Raw genomic sequence first — 13915 nt, forward strand, 5'->3', positions numbered from 1 at the left:
ATATCCATTTTTTGCTCCTATTTACTTTTGTTTATATTGGTTTCTTTTCTTTATTTTTCTTATGCATTTTCTCTGCTTTTTCGTCTTGGTCCATTGCACGGTTTCTGGTATTGCTTTTCTGTTGTTGTTTTTTGTTACCATTTCTGAGGCAAGTCATTCGTCTCAGCGTTTCACATATCAACAGTCACTCACTTGGCGTCGGTATATTATAATCAGTTCAAGTTCCAACCAATAATATTTCATTTTCGATTTCGTTCAAAAGTTTCCCTTCGTTTGACTTCACGCGCGGCGGTTTGCTCTTCCCTGTAGCAAAAGAAAATAAAAGTAAATGGATAACAATTTCTTAAACGAATAAAATCAAATAGAGTAGATAAATAGAATATATATGAATAGATTAATAGAATGAAATAAAAAAGGGTTAAGACGAACAAATAAGAATTTTTTAACGAATAGGAAAATATAAAGACAAATAGGAAATATAAAAATGGATGAATAAGATACAGCAAAAAAAAAAAAAAAGCATAAGAGGAGCCGACCACTTTTTGAAAAATGTTGCGCCTCTCCCCTTGTGTTGGAGCTCCGAGGGTCGCGCGTGGCGAAGATTACAGCGACAAATGGGCGGGAAGCCTGAGCCGAGCTGTGTGGGTGGAATGACCGCGGGGTGGACAGGCTGCTGAGGATACACAAGGATGAGAAGAGGCTACGGGTTGTATTATAAGACATTTCGCCGCCCAAGAACACCTATTTGACAAGGCTCTCGTAGGAGTTGTGGGCATTTCCAGGAGTAGTTTTATGACCCTGGTGGTAGTGTGAGCCTTCCTCTGTACCATGAACCTGAAGAAACACTCATTAGAACTCAACTGACCTTATAACTATATGTATGTCTATCTATCTATCTCTACGTCTATCTACTTACACATGTCAACCTACCCATCTTTCTCTGTCTCTATAACTATCTGTATGTCTATCTATCTGTCTAAATATTTCAGTCAGATCACCACACAGTCTGCCCCTCTCTGAAGAATGGAACTCGGTCTGCTCTTAACTTTCTGTGGGTGATGAGTTTCTTAGGTCTTGGATAGTTTTTTTTTCATACTTTGCACCAATTATTATGAGGCTCTAAAACCCTTATTGAAGAATGAATATAGTTTATGAAGAACCTGTGGAGATGAGAATGATAAATAGCCAAGATCTTAGAAGCCGGCCATACGTGTGAAAATAGGCGGGCGTGTTGGCGGCAGGAATTTGTCAGAGGAGGCGGCGCGGCGGCTGGACATATCGCAGGCATCAGTGAGGGCGGCGTGCGGGATGGCCTCCGCTCGCCCCGATAAAACCTACCGATAACATCACGTAGACAGATAAGACGCCATAAGGACAGATAACGCTTCTTCTAGACAGATTGTAGACTGGACGGAAGCGATTTTGCAGTGTTCCATGAGTCTTAAAAGGATGACAATTAATGCGGATTTAAAGAAAGTGTACATCCCGCTCCTTAACTACGAGAGAATACACATTGTACAGCAGGAGTAAAGGAGAGAGAGAGAGAGAGAGGGAGAGGGATAAAAAAATAACACCGTATACAACCCACACCACAATTAAGGAACAACAAAACAATTAACAAAAAAACAAAAAACAAAATATCTGACCTAGGCGACAAGTAACGTGCCATATGTGTGTGTGTGTGTGTGTGTGTGTGTGTGTGTGTGTGTGTGTGTGTGTGTGTATGTATCTTCGTCTATCTGTGCGTGTGTGTGTGCGTGCGTGCGTGCGTCAGGTGTGCCCGCCAATCAGTGCCTCTCGCCGGGCCTAATCAGGGGGACGCCAGGTAAAGTAGAGTCATTAGGCCGGATTTTACCTTAAGCGGCGCCCTCTGTCACCTGTCGCGGGAGGAGGAGGAGGAGGAGTGTTTGTGTCTCGTAGCGCGGTTCACCTGTGTTGTTGAATCCAGGTAAACAGTCAGGTGTGTTGCGGGGGTGATTAGGGTGGGATGTTACTTTCCCTTTCTTCCTCTCTCTCTCTCACTTTCTCTTTCCATCTACTTATTTATCTAACTATCTATCTATCTATCTATACATCTATCTACTCACATATGTCAACCTAACAATCTTTCTCTCTGTCTCTCCTTTAAATATCTCTGTCTATTTATCTATCTTCACCTCTCTCTACCTATCTCTCTATACGTTGAGAAGGAAGAGGTGAAGAAAGGAAGGAAGGAGGAGGAGGAGGAGGCGAAGGCAGAGTGGGATGTATTTTTTTCCATTCTTTCTTTCTTTTTTTTTTCTTTCTTTCTTTCTAATTTCCTTTTCCTTATTTTTCTCTCAAAGGCAAGTGTGGTGCTTTTTTTTCATTCATCTATTCTTCTGTTCCTCCTTTTTCTTTATTTATTTAACTATCTACTTCTATCTATCTACCTATATGACTGCGGGGCGTGGTCGGGGCGGGGCGGGGCGGGGCGGGGCAAGACTTTCCAGGGTCAGGTGGGGTTGCAGGGAGAATAGATGACGGTGATTACCCCCCTTATCTTTCTCCTCCCTTCCTCCTCCTCCTTCTCCTCTTCCTCTTTCTTTCCTCTTTCTCCCGCTTTACTTGTTTTTATTCTACCTTCTCTTCCTTCCTTCCTCCTCCTTCTCCTTTCCTTTCTTTCTTCTCCTTTACTTATTCTCTTTTCCATCGTCATCTCCTTCTTCTTCTTTCCTTTTAGTTCTAGTTTTTTTTCTCTTTCCTTTTTCATTTCATCTTTTCCTCCTTTTCCTCTCTTCCTTCCTTTCTCTCCTCTCTCATCTGCTTCATTTCTTTTCTTTACCAGACCTCCTTCTTCTTCTCCCCCTCTTTCTTCTTCTTCCATTAGAGTTCCATTATCATTTATTTTCTCTCTTTCCTCTGTACCTTTCATGTCTTTCCTCCATTCCTTCTCCTTCTCTCCTTTCTCTTCTCTTTTTTTTTTCTCTTATACTCCATTATAACTGTTCCTCCTCCTCCTCCTCCTCCTCCTCCTTCGTCCTCCTTCTTATCCTAGTTTCATTCCTTCTATTATTCATTATTTGTTTCCTTTCTTTTTCTCTCTTCCTTTCCTTCTCTCCGTTCTTTTCCGATTTCTCTTCCTTTAATTCTGCTTTTCCTTCCCTCCTCCTCCTCCTCCTCCTTTTCTTTAAGTTTCATTCCTTATATATTTTTCATCATGTTTCAGTTATTTCCTCTTGTTCCTCTTGCCTTTTATCTCTTTCCTCCCTTCCCTCTCTTTCTCTCTTCTCTCTCTCTCTCTCTCTCTCTCTCTCTCTCTCTCTCTCTCTCTCTCTCTCCTGTTCTCTACTCTTCTCTCTCTCTCTCTCTCTCTCTCTCTCTCTCTCTCTCTCTCTCTCTCTCTCTCTCTCTCTCTCTCTCTCTCTCTCTCTCTCTCTCTCTCTCTCTCTCTCTCTCTCTCTCTCTCTCTCTCTCTCTCTCTCTCTCTCTCTCTCTCTCTCTCTCTCTCTCTCTCTCTCTCTCTCTCTCTCTCTCTCTCTCTCTCTCTCTCTCTCTCTCTCTCTCTCTCTCTCTCTCTCTCTCTCTCTCTCTCTCTCTCTCTCTCTCTCTCTCTCTCTCTCTCTCTCTCTTCACTCCTTTTCTCTCTTAATTCCTTCCTTCCTTCCTTCCTTCCCACCTTCCCTTCCTTCCTTTCTCTTCCCAAAGTCTTTCCTCTCGTACTACATTCTTCCTTCCCTCTGTTCCTTCTTCATCTTTTATCCCTTCCTCCCCTCTTGACTCCCCCACATCCCTCTCTCCCCTGCTCTCTATTCTTCCTTCCCTTCTTCCTTCCCTCCCTTCCATACTCCCCTCCCTCTTTCCCTTCCCCCCTCTCCTCTCCCCCCTTCCTCTCTTCGCTTCCTGCTTCCCTTCCTCCGTCCTCTCTATCTCTTTTCCCCTTCTTCCTTTCCTCCCTCCCCCTTTCTCTCCCCCCTTCCTTTCCCCTCCTTCCCTTCCTCCTTCCCTCCCCCCTCCCCCCTTCGTCTCACACCCTCGTAATGGCTGGCGTGGATTTGTAAGAGCATAAAAATGGACTAGACTTTTGTTTACTGGTGTGTGTGTGTGTGTGCGCGTGTGTGTGTGTGTGTGCGTGTGTGTGTGTGTGTGTGTGTGTGTGTTGCGGTATGTAACTTGCTGCTCTCTCTCTCTCTCTCTCTCTCTCTCTCTCTCTCTCTCTCTCTCTCTCTCTCTCTCTCTCTCTCTCTCTCTCTCTCTCTCTCTCTCTCTCTCTCTCTCTCTCTCTCTCTCTCTCTCTCTCTCTCTCTCTCTCTCTCTCTCCTCCCCCCCGAATCCCATATCACACCACTGTGTCTTGAGGTGCGCATTATCGAGGAGGAGGAGGAGGAGGAGGAGGAAGAGGAGGAGGAGGAGGAGGAAAAGTGGCAGAAAAATATCATTAGGAGAAAATTAAGGAGAACAAAATAGATGAAAAAAAGAAGCAAAAAGAGGAAGAAAGACGAGGAAGAGGAGGAGGAGGAGGAGGAGGATAAGGAGGCGAAAGTGAAGAAGGATAAAGGAAAGGAAGAGAAAGAGAAGCAGAATGAAGAAGAAGAGAATAATAAATGGAGAAGAAAGAAAGGAAATAAATGAAGGAAGAGGAGAATGAAGATGTGGAGGAGGAAGAAGAAGAGTAAAGGAGGAGGAGGAGGAGGAGGAGGAGGAGGAGGAGGAGGAGGAGGAGGAGGAAGAGTGACCATCTGATTAACTCACTGACTCACTTCCGGGTTTTTAGCGTGCGTTAAACACCATTATTCACACACACACACACACACACACACACGATTAGGAACGTGAGGAAAAAGTGTGTGTGTGTTTATGAGTGTGTGTGTGTTTGTGTGTGTGTGTGTGTGTGTGTGTGTGACCGTTTTTTCTATGTGTGTGCGTGTGTATAGCCCATAAACAGGTCAGTGACTGTGCACCTCTGATGTGTGTATGTGTGTGTGTGTCGTTGAATACACACACAAACCTCACTTCTAACATTCCACCTCCTTATCTAAACATTCTTCACTACCATCAATATCTTTCTTATTTCCCTTTTAGTCACGGCAAGAGATACAGGGAGAGATATAGAAGGGAAGTAAATAAGGAAGTAATGTTAGAGGCATACCCTATAGCTCCTCGTGGCCTCGGTGCTCATCTCTGTCGCATTGCCCTTGAGCTGTGGGTGGGGAAGACATAAGACTCTCTGTTTCGCTAACTTGAGATTCGCGAACTAGTGGCTACGTTTGATAGTCCGTGTCTATCTGTCTGTCTGTCTGTCTCTGCCTGTCTGTCTCTCTGTCTGTCTATCTGTCTGTCTGTCTGTCTGTCTGTTTATCTGTCTGTCTGTCTGTCTGTCTCTGCCTGTCTGTCTGTCTGTCTGTCTGTTCTACACCATGAATCTAAATAAACATGAGAACTAGATTAAACCCCTCTATGACCTTTGGAAGTACTTATTGTCTGAGCTAAAAGCCTCTGAGAATACAGGTGTTAGATATATTTAATTTTAAAAGGGAGGAAAACAAAAACGGATTTATAAACAGGGCAGTGGAGGAATATAAGAAATGAAGCTAATATTTTGATGTTAATGCAAATATGATACAGAATTCCACGTTAGGGATAGACTGATTTAGAGATTAGAGAGACATCACGACACCTCTCCTCCCGAAATTGACCTCTCTTTTTGGACACTCCTTTGACCTCTATTCAGGAGCGGTAAGTAGAGGGCTTTTTTTTAATAGTTTTCTTTACGCCCTTGAACTGTCTCCTTTGCTGTAAAAAAATAAATAGACAAAATCTGGCTCTTATAAGCTTGTCATGGGGTGTAGACTCTCTCTCTCTCTCTCTCTCTCTCTCTCTCTCTCTCTCTCTCTCTCTCTCTCTCTCTCTCTCTCTCTCTCTCTCTCTCTCTCTCTCTCTCTCTCTCTCTCTCTCTCTCTCTCTCTCTCTCTCTTCCACTCTCCCTCATTTCTCAACTCCCAGTCACGTCGCTCCCTCTTCCTTTCCACTCCACTCCACTCCTCCCTTTCAACTCCCACGAATATAACTTTCCCCCCCTTCCATTCCAACCCTTCCTCTTCCTATCTATTCCCACTCATATTACTCCCCCTATCCACTCCACCCCTTCCTTCCAACTCCCACCCACATTACTCTTCCTCTCCCATCCACTCCACCCCACTCACATTACTAAACCCTCTTCCACTCCATCCACTTCAATTCCCACCTACATTACTCCCTCTCCCATCCACTCCACTCCACTCACATTACTAAACCCTCTTCCATTCTACTCCATCCACTTCAATTCCCACCTACATTACTCCCTCTCCCTTCCACTCCACCCCTTCCTATCTATTCCCACTCAAATTACTCCCTCTTCTACTCCACCCCTCCCTCTCTACTCCCATCTACATCCCCTTGTGTCCTTGTAGTCTCCATATTCTCGTGTGTCCCTGGGAGTGAGGCGAGGCGAGGGAGAGTTGGAGACGCCAGAAGAGGTGGGAGGAAGGAGAGCTGAACACCTTTTATATACTTGATACCTGAGTCACGTACGAAATCACCCCCACCCACTCCCCCCCTCCCTCTCCTCCCTACTCCTATACCCGAACCAACAGTCACTCCTCACTCCCTCCCCCTCCCACTCCATTTCTCTCTATCAATCACCACCTACATCAGTCTCTCTCTCCCTTCCCCTTCACTCCTAAACTCCCTCCTACCTCCCTTCCACTCCTTTTAACTCCCTTCCACATTACTCCCTCTTTCTCTCCACCCCTCTCTAGCAATCACCACCCACATTACTCTCTCCCTCTTCCTACTTCCCACTCCTTTTAAACTCCCTCCCACACTCCCTCCCTTCCTCTTCCCACTCCACTACTACCTCCCACATCACTCTCTCTCCCATCCACTCCTCTCCACTCTAGTTATTCAAATTCACATCCATCCCTCTCCCACTCCCTCTCTGTCTTCCACTTCTTTCAACTTTCTCTCATATCACTCCCTTCCTCTTCCACTCCACTCCATCACATCAGTTCCCACTCCACATCGCTCCCTTCCTTTTCCACCCCTTCCCAAACTCCCCTTTCCATTCCACTCCACCCTATCAATTCCCACCCACAACACTCCCTTCCCTTTCCACTCCTTCCCTCACTCCCCCTTCCATTCCACTCCACCCAATCAATCACCCCCCTTCTCCCCCTCCCCTCTGTACTCCCATCATCTCCTTGGACCACTCCACCCCAATTTCACTCCACTTACTCCCCACCCAGCCACACCCACAACCACCCTACACTACCCTCCCCCTTCCACCCATCCCAAACCTTCTACTCGCAACTCATTTCACGCCACCGCCTCCCCCGACCCACTCGCCCCGCCCCGCCCCGCCCCGCCCCGCCCCGAATCTGAGCTCCCCGGGTCCAGCATTGTCCTCGGTCGGCTCTTTGATGTCTAATTTATCAGGTTTTCTCTCTCCCTCCTTCCATAAATCTGGCGAGGGGAGAGAGAGAGAGAGAGAGAGAGAGAGGGGAAGTAAATATGGAATGTTTGCTGAAAGAGAGAGGAAGAGGAGGGGGAGAAAGAGGAGGAGGAGGAGGAGGAGGAGAAGGAGAGTAAGGAAGAGGAAAAGTGAGGGAAAGGAAATAAAGATAACTGGGAATAATACGGATATGAAGGAGACAAAGAAAGAAAGGAAGTAATAATAATAATAATAATAATAATAATAATAATAATAATAATAATAATAATAATAATAATAATAATAATAATAATAAAGGGAATGCACAAAAAAAAGAGAAAGAAGGAAGATGGGAAAACAGAAGAGGAAAACACACACACACACACACACACACACACACACACACACACACACACACACCTTGACCTTGAGCGAAGTTTTGAAGTGTAAACAAACAAACACTGACAAGCGAAGACAGACAGACGGATGAGAGAGAGAGAGAGAGAGAGAGAGAGAGAGAGAGAGAGAGAGAGAGAGAGAGAGAGAGAGAGAGAGAGAGAGAGAGAGAGAGAGAGAGAGAGAGAGAGAGAGAGAGAGAGAGAGAGAGAGCGGACGGACGGACTATGACAAGGGGACGAGACCTGACACCACACCGAAATCATTAAGGCCATGGAACAATAACAAAAGATGCAGAAAAGACAAAAAAAAAAAAACAGTAAACGAAAAGGGAATGCATGACACACACACACACACACACACACACACACACACACACACACACACACACACACACACACACACACACACACACACACATGAGTTATTGTACTTCAGAGGGACATGCCATGAGTGTGTGTGTGTGTGTGTGTGTGTGTGTGTGTGGTTACCGTGTGATCAGTCGTGTATGTGCGGCGAGGGGGTGATGGTTCTCTCTCTCTCTCTCTCTCTCTCTCTCTCTCTCTCTCTCTCTCTCTCTCTCTCTCCCCGTATCTCCCACTTAATCCTTCTCTCTCTCCCTTTTTTCTTCTATCCGTTTCCCTTTCTCCTCAATCCTTCATCTCTCCCTCCTCAACATACTTTTTCCTTCTCCTCTTCTGTTCCATTTCCTCCATTTCCTTTTCTTACTTTCCCAGCCAACATGTCTCACCCGTTTCTTTTCCCTTTCTTTCCTTTCCTTCCTTTCACTTCCCTTTTCTTCCCTCCCTGATTGTACTTCTTTCATTTCCTTGTCCTTCCCTACCATTTATTTTCTCTCATATTAATCGCCTTTTTATCTCTCTTCCTTCTTTCTTTCTGTTTTTTAACCATACTTTGTTTCTTTTCCTTTTCCTTTCCTTCTCTTTCTATCTCTGCCTCTCGGTCCCCATTTCTTCCCCTTCTTCCTGTCTTCCTAATTTCTTTCCTGTTTTTTCTATTCTATTTCCTTCTTTCCTACATCGTTCCTTCCTTCCTTCGTTCCTTTCTTCCCCTATTCCTTCCTTCCTTTCTTCCTTCGTTTCGTACTTCCTTTCCTCCGTTATTTCCTTCCTCTCCTTGTCCTTCCTTTCCTTTACCTCCATTTCCATCAGTCCACACGAATATGTACCTTACTTTTTTCCAATCCCTTTTTTCTTTCTCTCTCTCCAACCTTTCCTTCTCCTTCTCTCCCTTCTCCATTCACCCACCCACGCATTCATCCTTCCTTCCTTCCTTCCTACCTGCCTGCCTGCCTTCCTGCCTAAACCCATCTTCTTCACAAACCCATTTTAACACACCGTCCTCTGTTAGCTCCATTTTTACCCACGTAGCATAGCCGACCAACCTTTGCGCTCCGGAAATAACGCCTAGGATACCTGTATACGGAAGTGCCCCCTGCCACCCCCGTCCATCCGTCTCCCTGCCCGTCTCCCGCCCGTCCACCGCCCGCCCACCTTCCCCGTCCTTCCGTCCGCCCTCTGCTTCCCTATTAACCATTCCACGCCGCTTCCCAGGCCTCAAAAACCCACTAACACTCAGCCATTAGCATTTGAATCCTTGTTTGAGGGGGTCGGGAGGTGACGGGGTGGAGAGAGAGAGAGAGAGAGAGAGAGATGAGGGTCTGACTCTGGATGGGTCTTGGGTTGCGTAATTGGATGTATCAACCTGTCAGCAACGTGTGTGTGTGTGTGTGTGTGTGTGTGTGTGTGTGTTTCGAAGTCCGTCTCTCTCTCTCTCTCTCTCTCTCTCTCTCTCTCTCTCTCTCTCTCTCTGTAATGAATAAAATATATCCGCAACATCGTCTTTGTGTGTTGTGGATGCGGATGCGGGTGCGGATGTTTATTTCATCAGAAATGCGGATGCGGATGTTTCATTTTATCATAAATGCGGATGCGGATGTTTCATTTATCAGAAATGCGGATGCGGATGTGAAAAATAATGCGGATGTTCCGTGGAAGCGGATGCGGATATCCGATACATGACTAATGTGTGTGTCCGTGCACGCACCCCAATACTGCCTGACACCCGATGCCCCACGTGCACACGAACACGTGCTCACAAAAACGCTTTCACACGTGGCCTGAGAAACACACACACACACACACACACACACACACACACACACCACTGAAGAATGAGAGAATATTTATTTTTGTAGAAACAGTAACAATGGATGTAGAGTAGGATTGGTAATAGTAACTAATTGTTGTAGTGGCGGTAGATGTTGTAGAAGTGATGGATGCAATAATAGTAACGGAAATAGTGGCATTAGTAGTAGTAGTACTGGCAGTAGTAGTAGTAATAGTAATGATAGTAGTAGTAGTAGTAGTAGTAGTGGTGGTGGTGATAGTAGTAGTCGTAGTGTTAGTAGTAGAAGTCGTAGTAGTAGTAGTAGTAGTAGTAGTAGTAGTAGTGGTGGTAGTCGTAGTGGTAGTAGTAAAAGTAGTAGTAATAGCAGTCGTAGAAGTAATGTAGTAGTAGTAGTAGTAACAGCAGCAGTAGGGACATCATTTTAAGCATTCCAGTCTAACTTAATACATACTTTTATCGCTTCGAGTTTTTTTATTTTTTTATTCTTTTTTCTATTATTTTTCTTTTGCTTGTCGTTTGATGCGTCACGGGCTCATTAGGACGGCCGGACGGACTCTGCCTCGCCCCTTCAAACATTCACGCCGCGACCTTCAGCCCTTCTTTTACACGAGTCAGCCCCAGTCAGCGGCAGGGCGGGGCTTCCTTGTGCCGCCCTCGCCTCGGTGCGCTGCGGCGGGGCGTAATGGAATAGCCGAGCAGACCAATTAGTTTTTCGCTCTCCTTCTTTTCTTCTTCCTTACCCAACTTATCTCCTTCATAATCTTCTTTTCGTCTCTCGTTTCACTGTTCTTTTTTTTCTTCTTTCTCTCGTTTTTCTTTTCTTTTTCTTCATCGTTCGTAATCTCCCCTTTTCCTCGTTTTCCTTATTTTCATTTCTCCTACCTAGTTTATTTCTTCTTTATATTGATTTCTTTTCATTTCCTTTTCCTTTTTCCTTCCCTTTCCCTTCTCTTTCGTTTTTTTCTCTGGTCCTCGTTTTCCTCTTTTTCCTCTTTTTTTTTATTTCCTCGCTCTTTCTCTCTCTCTCTCTCTGAGATGAAGTAAATACAAGAATTGCGTATTCGAATACAAATACGCATACTTCAATTTCCAACGAATACGAATAAGAATTCCAATACACTGAAATTATATTAATTCGAGAACAAATACGAATACTTCTTGAAAGTATTCATGAATACATTTCATAGAAAAGTACCTTCTCGACGCAAGTGGGTGTAGAACTGTTCTGAAGTTATGCAACAGTAAAATAGCTCATGAACACACATTTAGCGTCCACACTGGCAAGCGGCAACTCAAACTCCCGCGCTGTCTCGGTCTGCGAACCCTGTACTATACACGACCATTACACGTCGGCCCAGCAGGAGGCCGGGGTTTTAAGGAACAACGGCTGTTATTTCTGGTAATAAATTTTGAAATATTCGTCAGATTATTTGTAGAATACGAATACATTTCCTTTGTATTCGAATACAAATGAGAATACTTTGATTTCTATCAATATTTATTTGAATACGAATACACCCAAATACGGTATTCCAATGTACTCGAATACGAATAACGAATACGAATACTCTCTCTCTCTCGCTCTCTCTCTCTCTCTCTCTCACACACACACACACACACACAAGGAGGGGATGTAGTACTGATGGTCGCCACGTTTACAAACATATACAAACACTGTCTTACACACACACACACACACACACACACACACACACACACACACACACACAGAGACAAGGCTTATATAGTAGTTCTGAGGGTGGGGGTTATGGTGGCTGTGTGGTTATTCGTGATGGTGGTGATCCTTGCTAATGGTGGTTACTGTGGTGGTGGTGGTGGTGGTGGTGGTGATGGATTAGTAACTGTGGTGGTGGTGGTGGTTGTGATGAATTAGTAACCTTGGTGGTGGTGGTGGTGCTTTTGTAGTGGTGATGAATGGTAATCGTGGTTAGGGTGAATGATGGTGGTGAGCAGTGGTGATGGTGGTGGTGACATAACAGCAGAGGTGGTGATAATAGTCGTGGTGGTGGTGGTGATGAAGATGGTGGTGGTGATGAAGATGGTGGTGGTGATGTAAGCGGGAGAGTAGTTATGGTGTGGTGGTGATGGTGATGATGGAGGTGGTGAATGGTGGTTGGCAATGGTAATGAACGGATGGTGGAGAGTGGAGATGGTGGTGTTGAGAGAGAGAGGTTTAAATATTTGTATTGTGAGTTTGGGGTCAGAATTCTAAGCTTTCAGGGAAGGAAAAGGAGAGACAAAGGGAGGAAAAGAGGGAGGGAAGGTGTATATGAAGAGAGAGAGAGAGAGAGAGAGAGAGAGCTTTGCAATGTATATCTCTCTCTCTCTCTCTCTCTCTCTCTCTCTCTCTCTCTCTTTATGAACGTAAATACATATAAAGTCAATAATATAAGTTTTCTCTCATTTAAATATTATACAATCGAAGAAACTCTCTCTACCTAGGTCGTGTGTGTGTGTGTGTGTGTGTGTGTGTGTGTGTGTGTGTGTGTGTGTGTGTGTGTGTGTGTGTAGTCACCCTCGTAGTTTTTTTTTTTTTTGATGAGTGTTGGTCGAATCGTTTGGTGTTGAAAGCCGCGTGAATAATTGTTTGGTGGTGTTGAGAGAGAGAGAGAGAGAGAGAGAGAGAGAGAGAGAGAGAGAGAGTTGTTTTGTTTTGTTTTGCTCTTTATTTATCTCTAGTTCCTCTCCCTCTCCATCTCTCTTCGTCCTTCCTTCCTTCCTTCCTTCCTTCCTTCCTTCCTTCCCTTTCTCCTTTTCCAGCAAACATATTTCTCCTTTTTTTCTATTTTCTCGCTTCTATTTCTTCCTATATCTTATCTTTCCCACATTTACTTACTTATTACTTATTTCCTTCCTTCCTTTCTTCCTTCCTTCAGTCCTACCTTCCTTCCTTCCTTTCTTTGTCCCTTCCCTCCGTCCTTCCTTCCTTCCTTCCTCGAATTTACTGTTTTAAGAAGAAACTATAGATATTAATGGTGGTATATCCTTAACATCACTCAAAGTCTGCTTGTGTGTTAAGATGACGAAGACGGGGAAGGGAGAAAGAAACAGACCTCTTAAGTCACATTATTATAGACAAAAGCTATGATACTCTACGGCCTTACACAGCCACATTTCATAAGGCTTTCGTTGAGGCTCTAATTCTTTTTTTCTTTCTTTCTTCCTTCATTCCTTTCCTTCGTCCCTTCCTTCCTTCTTTCCTTCTCTCCGTCCTCTAATTCCGTTTCTTCTTTCTTTCTTTCTTCCTTCCTTTTCTTCGTCCCTTCCTTCCTTCCTTCCTTCTTTCCTTCCTCTAATTCCTTGTCCTTCCTTCCTTCCATACTGCCTTCCTTCCTTCCTTCCTTCTTTCCTTCCTCTAATTCCTTGTCCTTCCTTCCTTCCATACTGCCTTCCTTCCTTCCTTCCTTCCTTCTTTCCTTCCTCTAATTCCTTGTCCTTCCTTCCTTCCATACTGCCTTCCTTCCTTCCTTCCTTCCTTCCACCTAAGAACAAATACATAGAAAAGAGGAAAATATTGGTGACAGGACACAGACGCGCCTCCAGATGCTCGCTTGTTTGTTTGTCCGCCGCGCCGCCCACCTCGTGACGTCACAACAGCGTCTACCTGACGCAATATTACCTGAGCATTACCATTTAGGATCCGCGTCGGAGGAAAAATGAGACTACGAGGCGCCCGGGACACAGCCACGAATCCAGATGCTCAGTTGTTTGTTGACCCGTTGCGCTGCCCACCTCGTGACGCAATAGCTCTCCCTCACCTTACGTAATGAACCTGGGTATTACCGTGTCTGCTATTTGTAGATGCCCAAAAGAAGAGCTAAAAGAGACCAGAACACAGCCACGCCCTCATCAGATGCTCATTTGTTTGTTTACTCGTCGCGTCGTTCACCCCGTCAAGTTTTTTTCGTGTTTTTTACAGCA

The 13915-nt window shown here is 44.9% G+C and overlaps 1 protein-coding gene across 1 annotated transcript in view; it reads left to right on the forward strand.

Moving 5' to 3' along the window:
• LOC127003828 (leucine-rich repeat-containing protein 70-like) overlaps window positions 1-13915 on the forward strand; it is a 95039-nt gene that overhangs the window by 55220 nt on the left and 25904 nt on the right. The gene's annotated exons all lie outside the window — the stretch shown is intronic.

This window comes from Eriocheir sinensis, chromosome 26, assembly GCF_024679095.1.
Source record: "Eriocheir sinensis breed Jianghai 21 chromosome 26, ASM2467909v1, whole genome shotgun sequence".
NCBI lineage: Eukaryota > Metazoa > Arthropoda > Malacostraca > Decapoda > Varunidae > Eriocheir > Eriocheir sinensis.